Raw genomic sequence first — 9,990 nt, forward strand, 5'->3', positions numbered from 1 at the left:
AAAGAAAATTACACAGGGACAACTTTTTTTTTTTCATTGTTGTACCATGGAGTTGCTGTGTTTTGCTATTCTGTGTGATAAAAGACAGGGCCTATTCTATGTCGAGGACGCATGACGTCAACATACGAAGCCACGCCCCACGGCTGAACCCGTTGTATCTAGGATCTGTGAATACGCGTTACATTTCTACAAATTCTAGATCGATCAGCTCGACTTTTATATACAGATTCATGACCTGCAATTATGCCCTATTATAAAGTCGCTTTCCTTTTTATGGTTCTAACACGTACAATTTTTATAACCTGATCATGACTTTATCGAGGTAATTGCCTAAATACTGTAATTTATAATGTGTTAAATATATTAATGAAAATATTATGAAGGCCTATATTGTTTATTAAAATATAATGACCTATTGACAGACACGCATGCGTACGAAAAATTACAGGAGCGGTTTTTGAGTGGTCACGTGATAGCAGATAGTAGATGATTTACGATGAACATTCTGTGAACATTATACATTTCAGGAATGTAAAGACAGAGCTTACAGCAGATGTCTACAGAGTGTTTGATGCTAAAGTAATAAGCTAAAACGAAGCAACGTCGCATGTCCGTGGATACCTAGTTTGGTTAGTCTAGCTATGTGGATAATGATATTGATGATTATAAAGTATTTTATTTCTTCTATAGCGTTCTTTTTTTTTCAATTGAGCAAAGCTCAATCTGCTTATATTTTTATATGCATTTTATAAAAAATTAAAGTAGTGGGGGACAACAGGCAAACACAAAAATGAAATGCATTATGTCACATGGTGTTAAGAATTTTGATTGTCATTATAACAAATTATTTGTAGTTATTTTCGGACATGGTAGGTGGGTAACCAGTCATCGAAATATAATTCTATGGAACAATCATTTATATACTAGCGTATTTATCTATAAACAGCAATAATTTCTTTAAACTACAATTTGGATATATTTATTGAAATACAACGACACTATTAATTATGCTAGTCACATGCATTCATTGTCGTTTGATAATTGATACGAAACTTCATTAACTTTACTTTATAGGCCTAACTTTTCCATCTTCAGTAATTTTTGCTTTGCTGTAGGCCTACAGAACTGTACACCCAACTGCAAATACGTAATGTATAAACGATTTTAGGCGGCGATCGACTTTACAGGCATAGATGAATTTACCTAACGTAAGAGTGGGCGTGGTCTGGCGGCGTCGCTCAGAATTGATAGGAAAAGATTCAGGGGGCGTAACCCAGGTAAGTTAAAGGTAAAAGTTGGAACGCTGAAGCAGGTCTGTGCCCGTCCCTCTTTCTTTTAGCGTTTGGGTCAGACTGTGACAATTTAGGGGTTTGAACAAATGCTTATTTAAACAGTCTACTCTAATATGTAAAAACTATATATAGGCCTAGGCCTAAATGTTGTGTTTCTCCCCAACGTAGTGTGTTTTTCTCCCCGATGGTATAGGGGAGGGGAAATAATGGCCGGGCCAGGGACGTATCCAGTGGGGAGCCGCGGCTCCCCCCTCCTTTGTACAAAGTGTAAAAATTTTAAAGGTTTTTTTTGAGCCAATACAAATTATTTCCTGGGACAACTCAAAATGAATACTTCTAAAATACGTAAAAATGCATCAGTACCCTACTCGTTTTACACAGGCCTGTCCTACTACGCTAAGCGTGATTTTTAAAAATCCTTAAATCCCAGGCCAAGTCTTTTAAGATACAGAAATGTGATACTGTATATGGTTCAGTTTGGTTTTATCCTTTTGCAAGCTTCTTTAAAGTAGGGCCTATTGTTTAATAATACTATAGGGCCTACTATTAGTAATAATAATAATAATAATAATAATAATAATAATAATAATAATAATAATAATAATAATAATAATAATAATAGTAATAGTAATAATAATAATAGTAATAATAATAATAAATAATATTAATACTACTACTACTACTACTACTACTACTACTACTACTACTACTACTACTAATAATAATAATAATAATAATAATAATAATAATAATAATAATAATGGTGATGATGATGATGATGATGATGATGATGATGATGATGATGATGATGATGATGATGATAATTGATAGTAATATTAATAATATTAAAATGTGAAGGAAATTGTGCTAAAGGCGAAAAATAAAGTTGTGATTTGTTGATGATAGTTATAAGCTTATATATTAATTATAGTTAGGTCAAGTTGTCCTGGATATCAAGTAAATCTCTGATAAAGTACATGAGAAATTTGTTGGGGTTTCATTTTGACTATGTAATGGTGATGTGATGATGATGAATTTTACTACGTGAAAGTGTGATTTCCGGCCATCTAGAGGTACCGGTACTATTTCCTCAAAGTGAAATCACGGTTTTGAAGTATGTAAACAACATACTCAAAGACAATGTTTTTAAGCTTTGTTTTCTATGGTATATCACACACATTAATAAGATCTTTTTGGTTGCAGAAAACCCCTGATAAAAAAGACCATGAGATTTTTTTTGTTGGCGCTTCATTTGGACTACCGGTAACGGTGATGTGATAATAATGAATTTTACTAAAAGTTTTGTTTCTGGTCATCTAGAGGTACTATTTCCTCACATTTTCGCTCCTCAGCTCAACCATGGTGAGACTGAGGTAGGTGCCGAATCCCAAAATGTCCTCCCCCTCAGCCTTACAAAACAGATCTGCGCCCTTCTGGGTATGACATTAAACTGCATCGAGTCGGCACCTGACTCAGAGTATGTCTTGTGACTGCTGAGGAGAGGGGGCATAAATTTGTTTTTAGAATGTGATCTGGTTTTTCATGTCCTTTTTTCGTGATTATGACTATTTTAGATAAGAATTTTTTTTTTTTTGAGGAAAAAAATAAGGAAAATATATTCAAATGTAAGTATGAAAGTGTAATTTCCGGCCATCTAGAGGTGCCCTAATCATAAATTTTCTTACCTCAGCCCCAACCATGGTGGGGCTGGGGTGGGTGGTTCCTCAGTCTGTGAAAATCCCTCCCTGGGACACCCCTCTTTCGAATTCATGGATTCTGTTGATTATAATTATTGCTGGGCCTACTAATATTATTTATGATGTGTCTAATACAATTTTCACTTTATCCTCTCAAAACAGTCCTTAAAAGGTTCAGAGTGCACTACTTCACGGGGGGGGGGGTTGTCCCCCTGGACCCCGCCGGGGTCATACGTATCTCGCATAACGGCGCCCCCCCCCCTCCTTTCAAAATCCTGGCTACGTCCCTGGGCCGTGCTGGCCGGGGGCTTCTCACTGGCTCATCCCTGTAACATACTGTACATATATATATTATCCCGGGCTATATTCCACGAAAGAATGAAAGATTTTCTTTGATATGACTAACCACTTTATTTTGCATGTGCCTACAGAGAGTTTCACATCCTTTTTTCACGCCAGGTTTGACGAATTTCGTGAACTTATTACGGAAGGGCCTAGGCCTACTTACAATTGGCAAGTTCTACTGGTTAAAACAAATTGCTAATATTCATATTGGTGTTTTCATTATTATTAAGCCTATTTCACCGAATTTTGTGTGTATTAATTGTATGATAATGTTTGTAGCAGTTTTTAGTTCCGATATGCGTCAGATTTTCACATGATTTCTGACATTGCTGATGATCCGGAGTGAGTGTGGATGTGGCTCATTTAAAAACACCCCACAAGATAGGCCTATCTCAAAAGCTACTGAGCTTGTATTAAACTTTCTGGAAGTGTTAACCAAGTTACAAGGAAGACATTTTACATTTGACGATCTAGGCTCGGGTTGGCGTAACATGCTCTCAATGGGTCCGAGCCGGTCTCAAGCACCCCACCCACCCCCAGCAAATTCAAATATATATTTTTTTACAAACAATTAACCAAAATTGGCTCGTTTTGATTGGTATTTATTTTATGTTCATTAGTGATAGGCTAAATAAAAATTCGAATGTGTAAAGAAGGCATTAAAATAAGCCTACGTCATTAAACGCTAAAAACCGTGACGCCAGAGCGGCCGGCCCCTGCCTTACGCCACTGCCGGGGTTGCTAACATCCCAGAAAAAACATCTAAAAAAATGATAAATGGATCTGATTTTAATTTTCAAAAAAATGCTTTTCATGTTCCAAGGGAGAAACGATGAAATTTTAATGACGATCCGGTAGGGTGTGGACCATTTAAAGAACGTCTCAGATCGGATAACGACCTCAATAATTGACAACTGATCTAAATGAAACTTTCTGGAAGAGAATAAATTGTGTAGACGTTCTGGCTGAGGTATGAATGAGGACCATTTACAGCTACAACGTCCCAGAATACATACATACATACATACATACATACATACATACATACATACATACATACATATATATATATATATATACATACATACATACATACATACATACATACATACATACATACATACATACATACATACATACATACATACATACATACATACATACATACATACATACATACATACATACATACATACATACATACATACATACATACATACATACATACATACATACATACATACATACATACATACATACATACATACATACATACATACATACATACATACATACATACATACATACATACATACATACATACATACATACATACATACATACATACATACATACATACATACATACATACATAAGAAAACTTAAAAACAAACTTAAATGCATCTGAAAGTCTTTCTTGAAGGGTCATGGCAAGGAAAGTAGCCTATTCAAATTTGTGACGTTCTGGAGTATGATGTGGATGGGGCGGGGGACGGGGGTCCTTAAAATGGCTCGTCCCAGACCTGACAGTATATCTCTGATCATGAAACTTCTAGAATGGTTTGTAATGGTCTAAGGAATACTCTCAACATAAAAACGCAATCGTGGTCTTTGGTTAAGACGTTCGCTTTTTGGGTCCTTCTGGTGGAAGCTATTTCATTTTTTATCCTCTACATATTTTTTCAAAGGGATGCTTGGGCATTTTATACAGAGGAGAATTATGATGTGGGTAGGGATACGGGTACACTCTCGGAGTTACACTCTAATTGCTTATTATATGATACTTATTATTATTAATCGTTATTATTAATTCTTATTAATATTTATCACATTAGTTATTACTCATAATATATTATTATTAATTTACAATTCTCATTATTGATGTAGTACAACAACGTCCGAAATTTAGGCCTAGGAGTCCTAAATTATTATTATTTATCAATAAATTTATTTATAATAAATTATTATTATTTATCACATTATATTATATTATTATTATATTATAATATTATTATAATATAATATTGTATTATTATTATATTATTTAATAATATTATATTATTATTATTATATTATTTATCACATTATAATTATTACTATATACTATGTTATTTTTAATTTACAATTATTATTATTATTGATGTAGGGCCTAGTACAACAACGTCCGACATTTAGGCTTAGTAGGCCTATCTATACCAAGTCATTTGTGTATCGTCATCCAGTATATTTTTAGGCCTAGGCCTAATTAGATGATTTGATGATGAACTACAAATGATGCCTGTAGAGTAAGCCCTATCCGTATTTATATTTACACTAAACTATTTCAATATCAATACAAATTCTTAACGCATCGATGGATCCCCATGACAACTGTTTAACATTGTCAAGGAGAAATGAAGGACTGCCGTGCGTTACTCAACCGCCCACTAGGAACATACTGTATACGCCATTGTAACGGTTGTCCGCTAGAGATTTTATCCTGACTCGTCACTCCTATTTTTCTACACTGTTAAAATATAGTTCCACTTTAAAATATATATTTGGAACAATACATGTAGTATCAATACATACAACGTAGAAATATATATTTAAGTTTCATTTTATTTTAGTTTCGAGCAAAATGTACTATTTTATTGTGAGTAACCCTGGCGATTGCAGTGCGTTCAGCGGATGGCTACATTTCCTTCCGCTCTGTTGTGAGGACTAGCAACTGTTGCCTTGAGAATAAACGCCATAGTCACCGTAGTCTTGACGACTGTTACCCGCCAACTACAAGGTAATTTCTGTTTTTATTATTCCTAGTGTCCGATTGAAAGCGACTGCGCTTACTATGTATATATTCAGCAATAGACAGATTACATTTATTTGAATGATGTTTACTGAAAAATGCTAATATAACACAATTTACTACCCATGATTTTTAGCTATGGTGTCAAAATGGCGGTCCATGCAGGCATTTTTCTGATGGACTTGGTTTGCGGCCTTTGCGTACGTACTATCGCGTCGGAGTAGAGCTGCTGAATTATAGAGTTCCTGTATGTAGTCCACAAAGCAGTAGCTCTTGAGCAAGCAAGCAAGCAGTTGGCTAAGCATAGATTCTAGGCCTATGTAGATTATAAGTTACGAATGCAATAATCACATCTCTAAATAAATGCTATAAGACCACATAATAATATAAGCCTAGTCGAGTTTGTAGCTTGTTTTCAATGAGCTATCTCAATGTAAATGTGCCAACCAGCTTGTTTCCTAACTCGTGATGGAGTAGGTTTGGCACGAGTGCCTCTTCTGCTATACGCTAGGCCTATTACTGTGTGTAAACCCACATTTGTGATGAGATTTTAAATCTTAGCAGATAAAATAATAATAAAATAAATGATAGTAAATATAACTTATTCATACAGAATAATTTTGAGAGTAATTTATATATGTTGCCTGTTAAGGTTTGTGTGGGGTCTACACACAAATTCAAACGTTTTTTTTTTAACTTGCTCAAGCAATTCCTGGTTAATTATTATTAAAGACCAAGCAAAGTGTATGTAACTTTATTTTTTTTTTTTGCAAGTCAGCATTTCAGGTTTTACAATCCCTTGAACTCAGATTTGGAAGACAGTGCCCCATCTCTAAAATTTTGATAAAAATATAATGACAGGCCAGTTTCAATTTGAGAATCTTGCATGCATAGTTGTTTTCGCACTTTTTTTTTTATTTCTCCTGTTTCAAATATGATTTGAGGGAATTTTTCAAAATGCTATAGATTTAGAATGTGTTCACATTTTTGAATGAATGTAGGAGACTCATTATCTATCCCAGAGAGGTGGCATCAGACAACCAAACTTAAACCAACAGATTGTATACATTGTCTCACTGTAAAATATTTGCATGAGAGACATTAACTAAAAATTGCATAGAAAATCGCTAGATGCATGTTTCTAGAACGCCCTCTGGCGAGAATATGCGGGCAATCAAATAACTAATTTGGAACTCAATCTCATCACATGGTTACAGTACGTATAGAGAATTTAAAGTGAGTGAGTTGTGCTTACTCTAATAGACGGATTTAGCGATGATTGTTTACAGGCGGTCACGTGACCTAACTTGGGTATACATGAAAAATATTACAGTGCTATAGCATAGGAAAAGATAATGTTATGGTTGCGAAAACAACCACCCACTGTTAACGTGAGAAGTAAGTGGCTAGGAAAGGCTGTAGGATTGCTCAAAATAGTGTTTATTTACTTATCCTAGTATTCTCCTTGGATTGTATGCTTTGAAATTTAACCCATCCAGGCCCACCATTTTTTTTTTTTTTTAAATTTTTTTAATGACATAAAAATAATTAAATATAATTTTTTCTGTTAGAGTAATACAAATTCCTTTGATAAGAATTGAAAGATAATAAAATGTTTTTCCTAAATAAGTGGTTATATAGTGTTGTGAAATTTTTGAAATAGAAAAAAAAAGTAATTATTTAAATAATTTTTTAGGCCCTGTTTATCAATAATTTTGAAAAAAAAGATTAATATAAATACTAATTCAACAGTCAGAATAAATAAATGCATCTTCAAATCAGCACAAATTATTCCTTTACAAAATAAAACTAAATTTGTAATTTTTGATCAAAAACTTCGGAAGATAAAAAATAATATAAAATTTCACCAAAGGGGGGCCTAAGCCAATTCCCCTAGGCCTACGAGCCAGTCCAGTCACCTTCACTGCACTACGCACCGTAGCCTGAAAACGCCTAACTTCCCCGCGACGTAAAATCCATAAATCCATTATTCGCCTAGCGCCCATACAAAGACGTGGGAAAACGCACCTATAATCTTTCAAAAATCCGGTTGGTATAAAAAAAAAATTATAAAAAATATGAAAAATTACGATAATATAGGCGATCAAGGTGTCATTTTCGAGCCCTTGACATGATGGATCTCAACGTCATGATTGCGCATGTCACAGGGAAACCAAAAAGTTTGAAAGTTCAACGATCATGTCAGGGTTTGTATTCATTTTTGTAAACAACCAAGATGGCGCTGACGAAGTTGATAGCCACGTTTTTTTTTTTCAGCCACAAAAAAAAATTAATTTTACGTGGAAATATGAGGATATAATAACCAAAACTGGTACAGTATGTATATTGAATATATATTTATATTATAGGAAAGTGTCAGATTTGTTACTTTTTGAAAAAAGAGTATTTTTAGACGATTTTATTCTTCAGTGTTGACGGCGGCGCCTTCCCGTTCAAGGGTATCATATTACAAAAATAACGATCATATTTCATATTTTTAATTACTCTAATCATTCAAGTTAATTAAAAAAGCACCAAGAAAAATTTTTTTATAAAAATATTTGATATTTTCTCGAATATTAAATGAAAATACATGCACACATTACTGCACATACGTTTTTTTTTTAATTATTGTTAATTAATTAATTAATTACTGACGATAATTAGAGAGCGCTTAAAGCGCTTATGGGACTGAATGGGTTTTAAGTGATCCTTCATAAACCTTAGCTGGCTATAACATCGCAGCGTAGTTCGCGGGTCAAAGACCATCATGCATACCTAACCATGCTGTAGATGTGCAGGGGCCTAGGCCTAACATTTGTCGAAAAATCTCAATGTTTGCGGACAGTATCCTTTATTTTAATTTCAAATCATTTTGGTATAGTTTACTGGGAATTATGATGATCTTTACTGCAATAAACAAGTGACGGCTGCGATAGAAATCTCCATGTAAAACACCGCTGTGTCAGTGGATTGTTTATATCCAACACCCTAGTTAGGTCATGTGACACTCATCGCTAAATCCCTCGGATTTGGAAATTGTTCACATGTCAACCAAGTGTACAGTATTTCCATCTGTTAGCCTGTCCCAGTGTCATACTACATGTTCTTTTATAAAGTCAAAAGCCAAAGTGTGACAATACGTGGTCCATAACAACAGTCATGGCTAACTGTTCCCAACCTGTGGCTTGTGACTAAAATTGAAGATGGTCGTGCAAGATTACACACTCACCATCTTCTTCTTACAAAATTCCACCCCAGTTTATAAAGTCCAATGTTCTGTGCACCCACATTCAGGTGGCTCACCCTGGTTTAATACTATGTACATCTTGACTTGTAACAACCAACTTCGCTAGCTTGCGAAATAGGGTACTTTTAACAACTCGATCATAATCAATGGGAGGACTGAAGGTGCAAGTATTTTTTTGGGTGCGTGGAGATAACATATTTGCATCCAAAGTCTAATGATATTTCTATCTAATCAAGTGCGATCTATGGGCTGCAGTTTTATAACTTTGAAGAAGAGTCTTGAACTCAATTTGAATCTAGTAATTAATTTTGTCCTTGCTATACTATACTGTAGAACCTCAATTTTACGTACGGTATGGGACCGGAGGGCGTACGTAAAATCGGGGGATTCGTAAAATTGAGGTTGGGTTAAATTTGTGGTAACCTTTGACCTAATACCTACGTAACGCTCAATAAACGTACGGTATGATAAACGAACGATGTTAACTAGGCTAGACCTAGCCTCTAGGCCTACGAATAAAACCATGTGTTTAGTGTTTTTATTCATCACTTTACGATGTCATAATAAAGTGTTCAAATAAAACCATGTGTCTAGTGTATTAATTCATCACTTTATATC

The 9,990-nt window shown here is 34.5% G+C and overlaps 1 protein-coding gene across 5 annotated transcripts in view; it reads left to right on the plus strand.

Annotated features, from left to right (window-relative positions):
- Positions 1 to 5,602: 5,602 nt before the first annotated feature.
- The window catches only part of LOC117116391 (transcription factor RFX3-like), a 31,138-nt gene continuing 26,750 nt past the window's right edge, over positions 5,603 to 9,990 (plus strand). For 4 of the 5 annotated variants that reach the window (XM_033260424.1, XM_033260421.1, XM_033260423.1 and 1 more), the window contains exon 1: positions 5,768 to 6,110. The gene's annotated coding sequence lies outside the window, so the exon portion shown is untranslated. Of the gene's footprint in view, positions 5,620 to 5,767; positions 6,111 to 9,990 lie in introns of those variants that run through there. The other variant, XM_033260419.1, reaches the window with a different exon arrangement.

This window comes from Anneissia japonica, unplaced genomic scaffold (genome assembly GCF_011630105.1).
Source record: "Anneissia japonica isolate Jap-2015-1 unplaced genomic scaffold, ASM1163010v1 scaffold287769_len469884_cov163, whole genome shotgun sequence".
NCBI classification, from domain to species: domain Eukaryota; kingdom Metazoa; phylum Echinodermata; class Crinoidea; order Comatulida; family Comatulidae; genus Anneissia; species Anneissia japonica.